We start from the raw sequence: 14,016 nt of genomic DNA on the forward strand, positions 1-14,016 counted from the left end.
AAGTCATCTAAAATTTTGTGTCAGCTCAGACTCTCCTATTTCCCCTGAATGTCATTCAAAGGAAACACCACTAACAAAAAGCTAATTAACCTCCACAGAAATAATTTTTAAATCCAAAGTTTGATGTCCAAATCCCCCTAGGCAAGGTCAGTAGTGAAGCCACACAATCAATGCTGATGGCTATATCTTCATAAACAAATAACCACATCATAAGATCATAAGATAAGTGATTTCTAGATACCTGCACAGTAGCAGAAATCAGAAAGGTACCTGCTCCTCACAAAAGCATCAGAATTAAAAGCATTGTGAACTTCCTTTTGATAGTTTGGATGCAAAAATTAAATATATTATAAACGTGAATAAACTTCACCTTATCTTTAACAAGCTAGATACTGGAACTTAGAGATATTAAAATAGTGAATTCAGAAAACTTAGGGCTTTCAGTCTTCAATTCCCAGACTATTTATAAAATGCATTCCGAGCCCTTTTAGACATTTTACACATTATTATTGACTTGAAAATATAAATCTAATAGGTTGAAATAAAACATGATTTTCAAATGGAGAAAAAATAGTGAAATATATTTCCTTTAAAAGATCATGACCTCTTTGCATTTCTGTCTCCCTTCTTATAGCTCCTGCCTCTGGCAGAGCCACATGCTCTTAGAAGAACAGAGGAATAGTCTAATATAGTGCCAAGAAGTCAAAGACCTTTATTTCTTTCTAAGTTACTTGAGCACTGTGCACACACCACACGTGAGTGTGCAGCATTTTTGTCCCTCCTACTTTTATTTTATAAGAAAATCTAATATGTCTTTTTTTTTCTGCTTGCTTTTATGAGTAGAGATTACGCTTTCAAGTAAAGAGAAAGGCTCATTTCTTCACTTTGCAATTTACTTCTAACCTTTTTTATTTTTATTTTTCCACCTTGAGAGGTCTCCTTGCTGCCTTATACCCTAATGGATTCCTCAGCGCTCCACAGACATGGCTACAGATTTATTTAAGTTATTGCATTCCTTCTGTCTTCTGTCATTCAACTGCAAACTCTGTAAAATTCTTTTCTTTCTAGCCCTAAATTGGCTATATAAGATGGCTTTTCCGAATAGTTACTGAGAGGGCCTTTAGGGAAAGAATGCTCGTAGGCTGACCCCGAACCACCATCTGCCAGGGGACAGTTAATCCTGCTTCGAATGGGGACTAAGAGGGAGGATGTAGAGCAGAATAAGAATCCCTCCCTCTGACAAATACAGCAAACTGGGTTATATTGTCCACCTGCATGTTGTCCACCTGTGAGAGCCAGGAGCAATGCTTCTGCACTTCCCTTCAATATTTCTTTACTACTGTTCTTGTCAGCTTAAATTTTATCTAAGAAAATTCTTCTTTTTTTTTTTTTTTGAGACGGAATCTCGCTCTGTCGCCCAGGCTGGAGTGCAGTGGCGCGATCTCGGCTCACTGCAAGTTCCGCCTCCCGGGTTCACGCCATTCTCCTGCCTCAGCCTCCCGAGTAGCTGGGACTACAGGTGCCTGCCACCACGCCCGGCTAATTTTTTGTATTTTTAGTAGAGACGGGGTTTTACCGTGTTGGCCAGGTTGGTCTCGATCTCCTGACCTCGTGATCCACCCGCCTTGGCCTCCCAAAGTGCTGGGATTACAGGCATGAGCCACCGCGCCTGGCCAGAAAGTTCTTCTTTAGACAACTCAGTATGTTCTTGGCATATCCTACACTCAGCCACAGGCCTTAAAACAAAATCCTTCCAAGCATGATGTTCTTAATATAAAACAGTAGTTCTGAATCACAGACGATTTTATCGTCTCCACCCCTAGCTACATTTTGGCATTATCTGAAGACATTTTTGATTGTTACGATTGAGTAGGTGCTACTGGCTTCCAGTGGGTAGAGGCCAGGGTGTTGCTAAACATTCTGCAATGCACAGGGCAGCCCCCCACAATGAAGAATAATCTGATCCTTCTGTTGAGGTTGAGAAATCCTGAGATAGAGGTCTGACTCCCATCTCTTCAAGCCAGAAAATACATAAGACCTGGTTGAGAGGCCTGCAAAGCTTTTGGTAACACCAAGTTTTGGATTTTATTCCACAGACAAAATCAAAACCAGCATTGTTGTATCCATGACTCACTAGCACACAGTAGCATTGCTAGAGTAAATAGCTACCTCTTTCTAAATATTCTTTCTCACACATAGAGACAGCTGTTCATGAGCATAGTACGATATACTTCATCAGAGGGGCTTCTCTGAAAACTTGTTTGTATAAGGGAGAAGAATAAGTGAAGTTGCTCTTCTCCCCCAGGGCCGCATGTACTTTGAAAACAGTCTCTTTGAAATGGCTTCCCTCTTCTAAATCTTCTTGAGGTTATAATGCAGAGTATTTTCTTTGATGTTTCTTCTCTGTCTCTCTTTATGAAAGAAGCTCTTCAATTGCATGAAAGGCTCTGTTATGGGATTGTTTCCCAAAGACTGAAGATTTTGGGGTCTTAACTCATTTAGTAGTAAAATAGGAGTGCACTTTGTAGGACCCACCTTCTCCTAGCACTTTCCTGAGTCTGCCTAAGTGTAGAAATTCCCAAGCTAGCTAGACAGCAACTTTCTCTGTGGGGCTGTGTGACTGGCATATACTTCATCCGAAGGAGGGGTAGAATGGTGCCCATGGAAAAGGGAGAAAGAAAATGAGAAAAATAACAAAACCACTGAATATTAATGCATCATAAAATCAGGGGAAATGGTCAAATAAAGGAATGGGACAATGTGTGTGTTTTAAAATATCCTGTATGTCTTTTTCTGGATATTTCCAGGATGTGTATGGATGTCGATTGTAGTAAACAGAACTATTATCTATACATTATAGCCTCTTAATGGGATCTGCAATAATAATGGAATTCTTTTGAACATTTTCTATAATTAATCTAGACAGCAATTTGCTCATATGTATGTGGCTTTTAGAACAATTAAGAGAATACAACCTGTCTGCATTATGGAAGTTGTCGTGACCTTCATATAAAAAAAGGTTTGCTCAGGAGAAAGATGGAAAAAAAAAAGAACTGCAATATAAAAATATTCTATAACATACATTTTTTAAAACACAGGACTTTGGACATTGTGGGAGGAAGAAGTACCCCATTAATATATTTATTTCTCTACAGTAGGAAAGTCTCCAGCAATCAGAGAACGATTTTAGAAGTCTCAAAAGGCTCTTGTGCTTCAACTTTTAATCTGGTAGTGAAGGCAATGGAAGTAGACTTGCCTTTGAGTCAGAAGTCCCTACTCCTCTTCTCTTTCATTTTGGTTCAAGTTAATTTCTCCTCAGCTGAAATTCGTGTGTGTGTGTGTGTTCTCCTCAGCTGAAATTCATGTGTGTCTGTGTGTGTGTGTATGTATTCCATGTAATGGAAAGACAATAAGAGACAGAACATTTGTATTTTACTTCCATGACTTGCCTTTTTGGCTTCACTCCAGATAAAACTATTTTTAAGTGCTGGCAATGGGGTCCCAGCTACCACTCTTCCGTGCCGGAGGTGACGGTGTAGAAAGGAGCAAATAGTGCTTTACCTCATGCAAGGCGCTTGAAGGTGTTTATACGGGAAAATGATTATCGAGAGTTTTTAGGCTGGATGACCTCTTTTATGGGGAAGATGTTCTTCAGGAAGCCAAGAGACTTGAGTGCTAAGAGACTTGGGTGCTAATTCTGGGTATGCCTAAAGCTTCTTGGCTTTGAAAAAGACACTGATGAGTCAGTTGTTTTCATTTCTGACCTGGGATGATAAAATCTGATGCCAATGATCTTAGGTCCCTTAAAAGTGGAACCTGAGGCCAAGGCTTTTGTGCGAGTCTTTTGAGATGGGAATTCTGGGGAGAAGTACAGGACAGGAGAGTAAAATAGAAAAGGAGAGAAAGACGATACAATGATGCATTACTGAGCAGTCCACCACTATAAATACCTGGTGCTTGATTCTGCAGGGACCTTCTGAGAGCCTTCTGAATGGTGTCTCAGAACTGTCCACCCAGGGCACAAAAAGAGGAAGCATGATGTATCCGTTTTCACTCCCATCGGTTAAGAATGGCACCATGGGTGTTAACGTCCTCCGCCCCTGGGTTGCATGGGCATATGTGCAGGGGGGATGCCACCTGAACCCCATGCTGCAGATCGGAGGAGCCCAGGCAGGAAGAGAGAGGCAGCCAGACAGACCATGCTGAAGAGTTGTCTATTTCAGTCTCCTAAAACCAGATTTGAGCTCGTTCTGTTCCCCATACACACATTTTCTGTCCTCAACTTATGCAGTTTTCCTGATGTGTCTTCTTCTTTGACTGAAGAATTGCAAGTCTATTCTTCACACTCAAGCCAAATATAACTTTCCACCAAGCTGTTTCTAATGATAGTGAATACTGTGTTTACTTCAAAATGTTGCTTTGAGGATTAAATGAGAAAATGCTTTTAAAGCATTTAGCGTAGTCTCAAGCATAGAGGTAACAATCAATCAATTATTGTTGTTCTTTACATTTTTTTCTCAATGATTATTATATTTGCTAGATTACTAAGCACGATGAGGGCAGAAACTGTGTCTCAACCATTTGTGAGTGGCTCATATAGTGCCTGGCTACTAGTAGGTGTTTGTTATAGGTAGAATTGTGACAAGCAAAAAAAGACACCTTGTAATCAGAACCTGAGAACATGACTTTATTAGGAGACAAGGTCTTTATAGAGGGAATCAAATTAAAACGAGGTCACTAGGATGGACCCTAATGCCATACAACAGGTGTCTTTATAAAAAGGGGACATTTTGACATGGAGACAGATGCGTACAGAGAGAATATGATGTGAAGACACAGGGAGAATTCATCTACAACAGCAGTCCCCAACCTTTTTGGCATGAGAAACCGGTTTCCTGGAAGATAATTTTTCCAAGGACTGGAGGTGAGGGGTGGTGGGAGCTGGTTTTGGGATGAAACGTTTCCACCTTAGATCATCAGGTATTAGATTCTCATAAGGAGTATGCAACCTACATCCCTCCCATGCGCAGTTCACAACAGGGTTTGCGCTCCTAAGAGAATCTAATGTCCCCGCTGATCTGACAAGAGGCGGAGCTCAGGTGGTAACGCTCACTTACCCGCTGGCCACTCATCTCCTGTTGTGAGCGGTTCCTAACAGGCCATGGACCGGTACCGGTCTATGCCCCTGTGGGACTGGGGATCCCTGATACACAAGCCAAGGAATACCTGAGGCTTCTAGAAGCTAGGAGGGAGACCGGGGACAGATTCTCCCTCACAGCCCTCAGGAGCAACCAACCCTGCTAACATCTTGATTTCAGCCTTCTAGCCTTCAAAACTGCAAGATAATAAATTTCTGTTATTCTAAGCCACCCAGGTTATGGTACTTTGTTATGGCAGTCGTAGGAAGCTAATACAGTGTTCACTGAATTTTTGAGTTTTTGGAATAAATAGATGAGTGACAAAGATGTGAGTATGATGTTGTTTTTTATAGTAGTTCACCCTACATATCTTTCAACGTCCAGATAAATTCCCACGAGTGCTATTCTATAGTCCTTCCCTGATCTTCTGGATGCGGGGAGATCTTCTCTATCAGTAACTGCATAGTTCTTCTTTCAACTGATACAAACTCTGCTTTGTGACTTTTCTGGAATGGCTAGACAACTCGCGTTTTAAATTTGTGGTCCAAGTATATATGAATACTTCATCCAGAATTGGAAACACATTGTGTCACCCATCGTGCTCAGCTTCATCGAGTTAAATGCCTGAAGGCCCTATATGTTAGTAAATGCCCCAATCTGCTTCTCCAGTAGTGCCCACGTCTGGGTCTGATGCTCTGCTTCCTTCCATATGTGACATTTCTAACATCAGCGTAACAAAGTGAGAGGGTGCAGGGGTGCCGATGACTCCAACAATGACCCTTGTCAGCACTTGTGGGATTGGGAGAAATGACTGCTAATATTCAGATATATAAAACATGCACATGTAGCCACCACTGTCTCCAGGCAGGAAGGTGACCAGCCACGCTGGAAAGCAGAGAGACTCACATCCATTTTTTGAATACCCAAACCCATATACTCCCAACAGGATTTTGATAAATGTATTACTCAAATAAATCTAGTTTACTGTTTTTGTGCAAACAGATAAATATCTTCCTGCCACTTCTTGTTCCAACTTGCTTCAACAAGAACATCTAATAAAAATATCTTATTTCAGCATTTGTTCATGGCTTGTGCAGACATTGTTTTTGAAATAATAGTCTTTAAAACGCTGGTCTCAAAATGCTTTCATGAGAAATTCATAGAGGCAAAATATTCACTTGCCTAGGTCCTCAGTAGTGGTTGATAAAAATTTTAGCAATTAGTGTCACCTTATTTCAGTATGAAACAGAAAACAGTGATGTTCTTATTATTAAGTCTTCTAAATTAGCAAGTGGGATGAGTCAGGAGGGAATTAATGACACCAAAGGTAAAAATAATGTAGTGAATATGGTTGTATTAGGAAATTTTAATTAAATGTGGTTTCTATTATAATTGGTTCTGATATTTTATTAACATGCTTCTACATGTAACTCTATCAAAATATGCATACAATCATGCCAACAGTTTTTAAACATTTGAGGTTTTAATAAATCCAGTACCCATAGTGACTCTGATAGTTGCAGTGTTTAAATGAAAAACAATGTCAACATTTTGTTTTATCTGAATTATGTAGTTCCAAAACTCATACTATGGCTGCCCTAAAAACAGCTACTCATTCCGTTTTCTCCCAGAGAACTTTATACATATATTTGGTAGAGCAGGGATTCACTACTGTTAATAAATAAGAAGGCCCCGATGTCTAATGGAGTAAGAGAAATAAAATATAAGCTTTGTGGGGGAAAACAAGGTACTAATTACGTTTACTTTTATTTTCATTTGATGATAATTGATTTTTGTTTCAAGATCAGTAGAGTATGTGATCTCCATGCTCTTGCATTTAGGACTAGCTGAAGTCTTGGTAGAAGCAGAAGGCATGCTGGCCAGTGAAATGTTATTCTTGGACTTCAGTTTTTCCTTCTATAACAAATACTAGTAATGGTTGGTACCTGGCTCATGGGAAAGGTGTTCATACGCTTGATGTCGCACTGATGGGAAAATGTTGATCTGATTGGCTGCACAAACCCAAGCCAGTGTGGGCTGGATATCACTGATGAGTAAGTGACATTCCCTTGTTGAGAATCAGAAGTTGACATCACCCAGTAAGCACCTTTTGGCTATACCAGTAGTGAAAATATTGAAAATACTGCTGTATTGCCAGCTGGCAAATAGCTGCTGTCTTAAGACTCTGGGAGCTCCTCCCACTCCTATCACTATGCCCGCCCCCTAGTCCCTCCTGTAAGGTCACTGTATTCCTCTAGTTCTACCAAATAAAAGATGAACACTCAGCAAGCAGCTCTGGGACAGCCAGATCCATTCTTTTTAGTTGATGCCAAGTCCCCCAGTTGTTTGAATACCATTCCTGGGGTTATGATACCAATCTCATAGTTTATTCGTTGGAACTTGCCATTTTCAAAGGATCAGTGCATTATTCAAAAACAAATTAATTCCTTTTGGAAGATCTGGTTCTTTTTACAGGCACATTTTTTTTCACTTCATTGAATCTTTCGAAATGGAAATGTTTAAACACTCTTGGCTGTTTTTTATTGAAATATGTCTTGGTCCATAGGAAAGAAAATCAACTGAATACAATTTTTGTTCATTATTGAAGAAGGCTGTAACTCATATTTAAGAAGTGTTTGCTGCCCTTTTTGATTTATACTATGAAAAAATGACTTTAGATAAAAATAGTTTTTGAAAGTGTGTGATTTGTCTATAACAGCATCAACACTCAGGGACAACCATTTCCTGCCCTCTTGAAGCTAATTTCTAACTTTCCAATACACTAGTGTAAACCATTTCTTACATACTATTTCAACAGAACCAAAAATCAATGGCAAAACGTTTTAAACTACAAAGACATAGTCTTCTATGTAATCAAGGACAAAGTTTTATCTTTCGTATCCTTTTGGAGAGGAACACAATTAACTATTTGTCATCCCCCCCACCTTTTTTTGAACAAAAACTAATTGCAGTTCTAAAATTTTCCTCATTAAAATAGAGCACTGTTTAAAACCAGTTTGTAAATTTGCATATGTGAAACCCAAAAAAGAGATCCTTAAAAGGTTCAAATACTAAAATTGTGCAAAGAGCCATCAACAAATTAGGCAGAAGCAGTTTGCAAAGTAGATGGCCCATTTTCTTCACCACTTAATGGTTATGTTGGGTTAATTACGCATATGATAAATATCATGTTTCAGAAAAATTTTAAGTTTTCATTGAACTTTGTTACTACGTATTTCCTATATTCTTCTGTGTCAATGTTAATGTCCTCAATTAAAATTTCTAATGGTTGGAAAATTTTTTAACCTGTATTGCTCCATTTAGTAATACAGGGGCAATGAACAAATGCTGTTAATGATGATGATGGTGGTGATGTTGAGGGAGAGGAGGCTGATAAGGAGTCCATGTAACTTATAGATGGGTGCAAGAATTTAAATTTCTCAACAGGAATTCTGGAGAACAGATGCTTTATAAACTTTTATGATAATATCTTTTTGTATTAGTTATATAAAAACAAAGCAGTAAGGAACAGGGCTCTCGTCTGCTTTGTATCAGTGTAAGTTCTTCTGAACATTCTGCAAGCAAGAGGACTGGGAGAAGATAAATGCACAGGACACAGAGGGCTGTGTTTTCTCTAGGCTTCATCTCATTTTGGCCCATGGCAGTATATTCTGAAAATAGTATTTCAAAATGAGCACTGACAAATGTTCAGTGACAGGGTTGGCTTCCCTTCTTCACCTATGTTAGGTAATCGGCATCCACCTTTGGTATTCCCAAGTTTTCTGCTTGTCTACTGGAGCCATGTGGGCAATTCTTCTTGACATATGTCTACCTGTCTTTCTCTAAGGCAGAGTCGTGAAATGTTTCCTTCTGCCTTCTTTATCACACTCTACAAAGGAGCACAGCCTACTTCATCAAACATAGGCAGTAACTAGATCATCCCACTTGGATTCCTATATATCTCTACAAGTCAGAGCCGGTGCATAACAACCTCTCGTACACCATAGCTCATCTAGAAAATGACAAAAATGTGTACAGCATAGCTCATCAGATAGCATAGCTTATCTAGAAAATGATAAAAATGTGTACAGGGCAAAGGGATGAGGGGGTTGACATCAACATCTCAGCACATTTGTAACATATTCACAGGGGCTTGCATGCATTTTGTGGAAAAATCTGTCATAAACTAAGGCACTTTAAACTACATTCATTCAACTTAAAATAATAGCAAAACAACACACCTTCTCAAGTCTTGTCCATCCCTTTCCCGTCTGAAAAAAGTGTTTACTCATTCACTCAATCCAACTTTTATTTTTAGGCTGTATGTAGCCAGACCGTATCTCTATTCTGGATTTAGCATGCAAAGATAAGGAACTAATATTTTCTGCTACTTGGTGGATTTATATCCTGAATATAAGCTCTACTGGCAAGGCATTCATCTTCCTTCCCTACTGTACCCTTCAATTTTTTATTCTGCAGAGAATTATAATATCCTTGCAGAGAATTATAATATCCTTATATCCATTGGTTTCTTGGTTCATCAACAGAAAGCACTTTTGTCCCCTTGGCTTACAAACCAGCAACCTACTTTTCTTTCACTAACCATATGAATACAACTTCAACATATTATTCAACAACTTAAGCAAATTCAGACTGTTAGGAAAGTAGAACTTTAAATTCAAGATGCAGATTTATTATGAGAGTATATCACAGTTGGAACAGAGGTAAAGGAAACCAGACATCTGTTGAAGGTCAATGTAGAGAATCAAGTGCTGTTTCTTTATTTTGCTCTTTTTTTTTTTTTTTTTCTGAGACGGAGTCTCACTCTGTCACTCAGGCTGGAGTGCAGTGGCACGATCTCGGCTCACTGCAACCTCCACCTCCCAGGTTCAAGCTATTCTCCTGCCTCAACCTCCCGGATAGCTGGGACTACAGGCACCTGCTACCATGACTGGCTAATTTTTGTATTTTTAGTAGAGACAGGGTTTTACCATATTGGCCAGGCTGGTCTCAATCTCCTGACCTTGTGATCCACCTGCCTCGGCCTCACAAAGTGTTGGGATTACAGGTGTGAGCCACTGCATCAAATGCTGTTTCTTTATCTCCCTCTTTTTCTAAGTTGAGATTTCTGATCTGGCTGGCTTTATGGATGTGAGACCTGTGCAGTCACACGGGAGCTTGGTTTCATGCCCTGCTGTTGCTGTCTTGAACTTCTTAATAATTTTTGAAACAAGGGGATCCACATTTTCACTTTGCACTGGGCCTCTGAATTAAGTAGCTGGTCCTGCTCCTCATATACTATCCTGGGGTTAGTAGATTCTTTGCTTTTACTGCTAAAAACATCCACCAAAGCTCAGCCAGGCATGGTAGCTCACGCCTGTAATCCCAGCACTCTGGGAGGCCAACGCTGGCAGATCACAAGGTCAGGAGTTTGAGACCAGCCTGACCAACCTGGTGAAACTCCGTCTCTACTGAAAATACAAAAATTAGCCGGCATGCACCTGTAATCCCAGCTACTCAGGAGGCTGAGGTTGCAGTGAGCCGAGATTGCGCCACTGCACTCCAGCCTGGGAGACAGAGCGAGCCTCTGTCTCAAAAAAAAAAAAAAAAAAGTCCACCAATAGTTGCTTTGTCAATAGACGGCCTTAAACCATTGAAGAATCAAGGAGTTTGGAATCCTGATATTGTTGGACTTACAGAATTGTAGTACTAGAGTACGGAGAAGCACCTTTCTCTGCTTCCTCTCTCCAGCTACCAAGGAGCTCAGTTGCTCAGCTGAGGAGGTAAGAACAGCAACCAGCCTGGACAGGCTTCTGCACTCCTGGTACAGTCCAGGGAGGCTCACCTTGCTGGTGGTATTTCCCTGCCAGCCCTCATACCTTGAACTTCCCTTCTTCCAAACCAGAAAAGGAAAAAAAGGGCAACAGGAAAGGCCAGGTCTCCTGACTCTGCTCCATGGTGAGCCCTTTCCAACTGTGTGCTATTTTGCTGTTACCATGGTGATCAGTTGCTCTCTACTAAGTCATTTTTTTACCTTTCTCTTTCTTCAGTGGAAATTTGCATTTTAGAACTTCTCCTCAAAACCTGTTCTTCTTAGCATTCCTTCTTCACTTCTACTACTGTATGAACAGACTTCCTTTTTAGATTTAAAGGCGCTAAACCTCCCTTTAGTAGTTTTATACTTACTTTGTATTAGTCAGTTTTCATACTGCTATAAAGAACTGCCCGAGACTGGGTAATTTATAAAGGAAAGATGTTTAATTGACTCAAGGTTCAGCATGGCTGGAGAGGCCTCAGGAAACCTACAATCATGGCGGAAGGTGAAGGGAAGCAACGCACCTTCTTTATAAGGTGGCAGGAAGGAGAATGAATGCAGAAGGAACTACCAAACACTTATAAAACCACCAGATATTGTGAGAACTCTCTCACTGTCATGAATATAGCATAGGGGAAATTGTCTCAATGATTCAGTTACCTCCCACGAGGTCCCTCCCTCCACACATGGGATTATGAGGATTATGGGGATTGCAATTCAAGATGAGATTTTGAGTGGGGATACTGCCAAACCATATCAATGATTCACCTTTTTATTCTTTACTTTATTACATACCCTCATAAGAAACTATAGCTGAAACCTTAACATACTTGGTCAAATACTTGGATTGGATAAGGTGAATATTGAGTTTGTATCAACAAAACACTTCTCATGTAATCAGCATATAATTTGAATAGCTATAAAGTTAAGATATACAATGAAAAGATTTGTAGAAAATAGTCTCCATGAAGGCATATTGCTCAATTTTTATTTATGGAGTTGAAACTTAAGTCTACACATCTCTGTAGCACCCCAATTAAAATGAGAGAATAAAAATGGAGAGATAGGAACTACATGTAGTTTCCAGTGTGGAACAAGTGGATGGTATTTATTAACGGTGACAAAGAGGATGATATTTTTAATATTTTAACTCCCTGTTAATAAAAGTGAAAGAGTCTAAAGTTTAGAAGAGGTTGTTAGTGATTTAGTGATGACCTAAACAAGCAAATGTGGATTTTTCCATGAAAACCTCTTTGCAGGGGTGGTTGAGGTCATGTTAGCCAGTAATCTTTTGCCAGGGATCTTAGGTAGATATCCATTCAACATATATTTTTTTCAATACATTTTAATTGAGTGACTACTACATCTGAATTATTGTTCTGGGACTGTGCTGAACTGTTCAGGTACAGTTTTTACCCTCATAAACTCTGTCTACCGAGGATGTCAGACAATACCAGAAGAAAATAAAGGGATCAAGTATCAAGAAAGGGAAGTACAAGACTGGTCCTAAATTAGCCTAAGGAAGAAGATCTCATCCCTGACTGTACATTAGAGTCATATTGGGAAACTTAAAAACATGAGTAACAAGAATCCAATTCTCAGGCCCCACCCTAGACCAAGTAACTCAAAATCTCTGGAGATTAATATAAATTCTGGAGATGAGCTTGAGGTGTCAGTACTGGGTGACTCTTGTGAGGATTGGGGTTCACCTAGAGGGAAGTGGGTCAAACTTCAACCAGAACCAGAATCACCTGAAGTACTTGCTAAAACATACACTTTAGTTACCACCCTAGAGATCCTGGTTCAATGGGTTAGGGATAGGGCTCTAGAATTTATATTAATCATTAACAAAGTCCCAGTCGTTGCTGAGGCTATTAGTCAAGTGACTGCAATTTCAGAACTACTGCTATGTGAAAACCATGAAGGCTTTCCAAAGACGTGAAATTTTTCCCAGGACTAGAAGGATGTGTGGACAGAGAGAAAAGGTAATTGGAGAGGGTTTGGGGTATGGATAACAGCATTGAAAAGGCCCAAGTCAAGAAAGCATTTGAAAAATTGAAAAAGGTCTAATTGTGTTTGGAGCATAGAGTGTTAAGGACATAGGTGAGGTGGCAAGCAGGGAACGAATATCTGGTGATACTGAAAACCATATCAAGAAGTTTGTACCTCATTCTAAGGCCAATGGCAGCACGCTGAAGGACTTTAAGTACAGGGATAACACGATCTGATCCTCATTTTGGAACGTTAATGCAGGTGACTGTCGGACTAGAGGCTGTTTCAGCAGTCCTGGTGGCAGAATGAACAGAAAGAAAAAAAAGAAAGAAAAACGAATCCACAGAACTTGACGACTAATTGAGTGGCAGTGGGTCAAGTGAGGGAAGAGTCAAGGATGACACCTCTAATTTAGGTTTAGAGAGCTAGAGGATGGAACCCTTCACCATGACGCAAAACAAAGAATTTGGGTCAGTGATATGCAGGCTGTGGGAACTGCAGCAGACTATCTAATGTCCTTGAACTTCAGCTTCTTCATCAATAAGAATAATAAACATATCTGAATCATAGGGACACTGTGAAGGTTAAATGTGGTTGTGGGTAAAAAACTTAATATAGAACCTAGCGTGCAGTTCTCCTACCTCCTGTCTTCTCAATTTAGTATACATGTTTTGTCCCAGCTGAAGAAAAGCACAGATCTCTAAGCACACAACTTTGTGTTATGTGTTTTGTGTTATATGCTCTTAATGTCTGTAAGATGAGAGAGAAAACCAAGGTGATGCTATACTGCCACCATGCTAGAACCAAAGCACAGGATAAAGCCAATTTGTTGTTTTCTCATTTTTCCAATTTTTGCAAAATAAAATTAAGATTTAATATAAGTGGTTTCTGGGAAATATTTAAAGCAAGATTCTAGCCCAGTTCCTTGCGGCGACTCAGTGCTTCCTAACAGCAGTTTATTGTTTTGTGTGTATGCTGGGACTCCTTCATGAAAGATGTTTGATGGACAGGACTAATATCTGCTTCATATGCCGTCTCTTATCAGAACTTTTCTCTGTGTACTTAAGCTTC

At 39.8% G+C, this 14,016-nt stretch overlaps 1 protein-coding gene across 6 annotated transcripts in view; it reads right to left on the reverse strand.

Annotated features, from left to right (window-relative positions):
* The window catches only part of GRIK1 (glutamate ionotropic receptor kainate type subunit 1), a 399,715-nt gene that overhangs the window by 226,629 nt on the left and 159,070 nt on the right, over positions 1 to 14,016 (reverse strand). The gene's annotated exons all lie outside the window — the stretch shown is intronic.

Source organism: Gorilla gorilla, chromosome 22 (assembly GCF_029281585.2).
Source record: "Gorilla gorilla gorilla isolate KB3781 chromosome 22, NHGRI_mGorGor1-v2.1_pri, whole genome shotgun sequence".
NCBI lineage: Eukaryota > Metazoa > Chordata > Mammalia > Primates > Hominidae > Gorilla > Gorilla gorilla.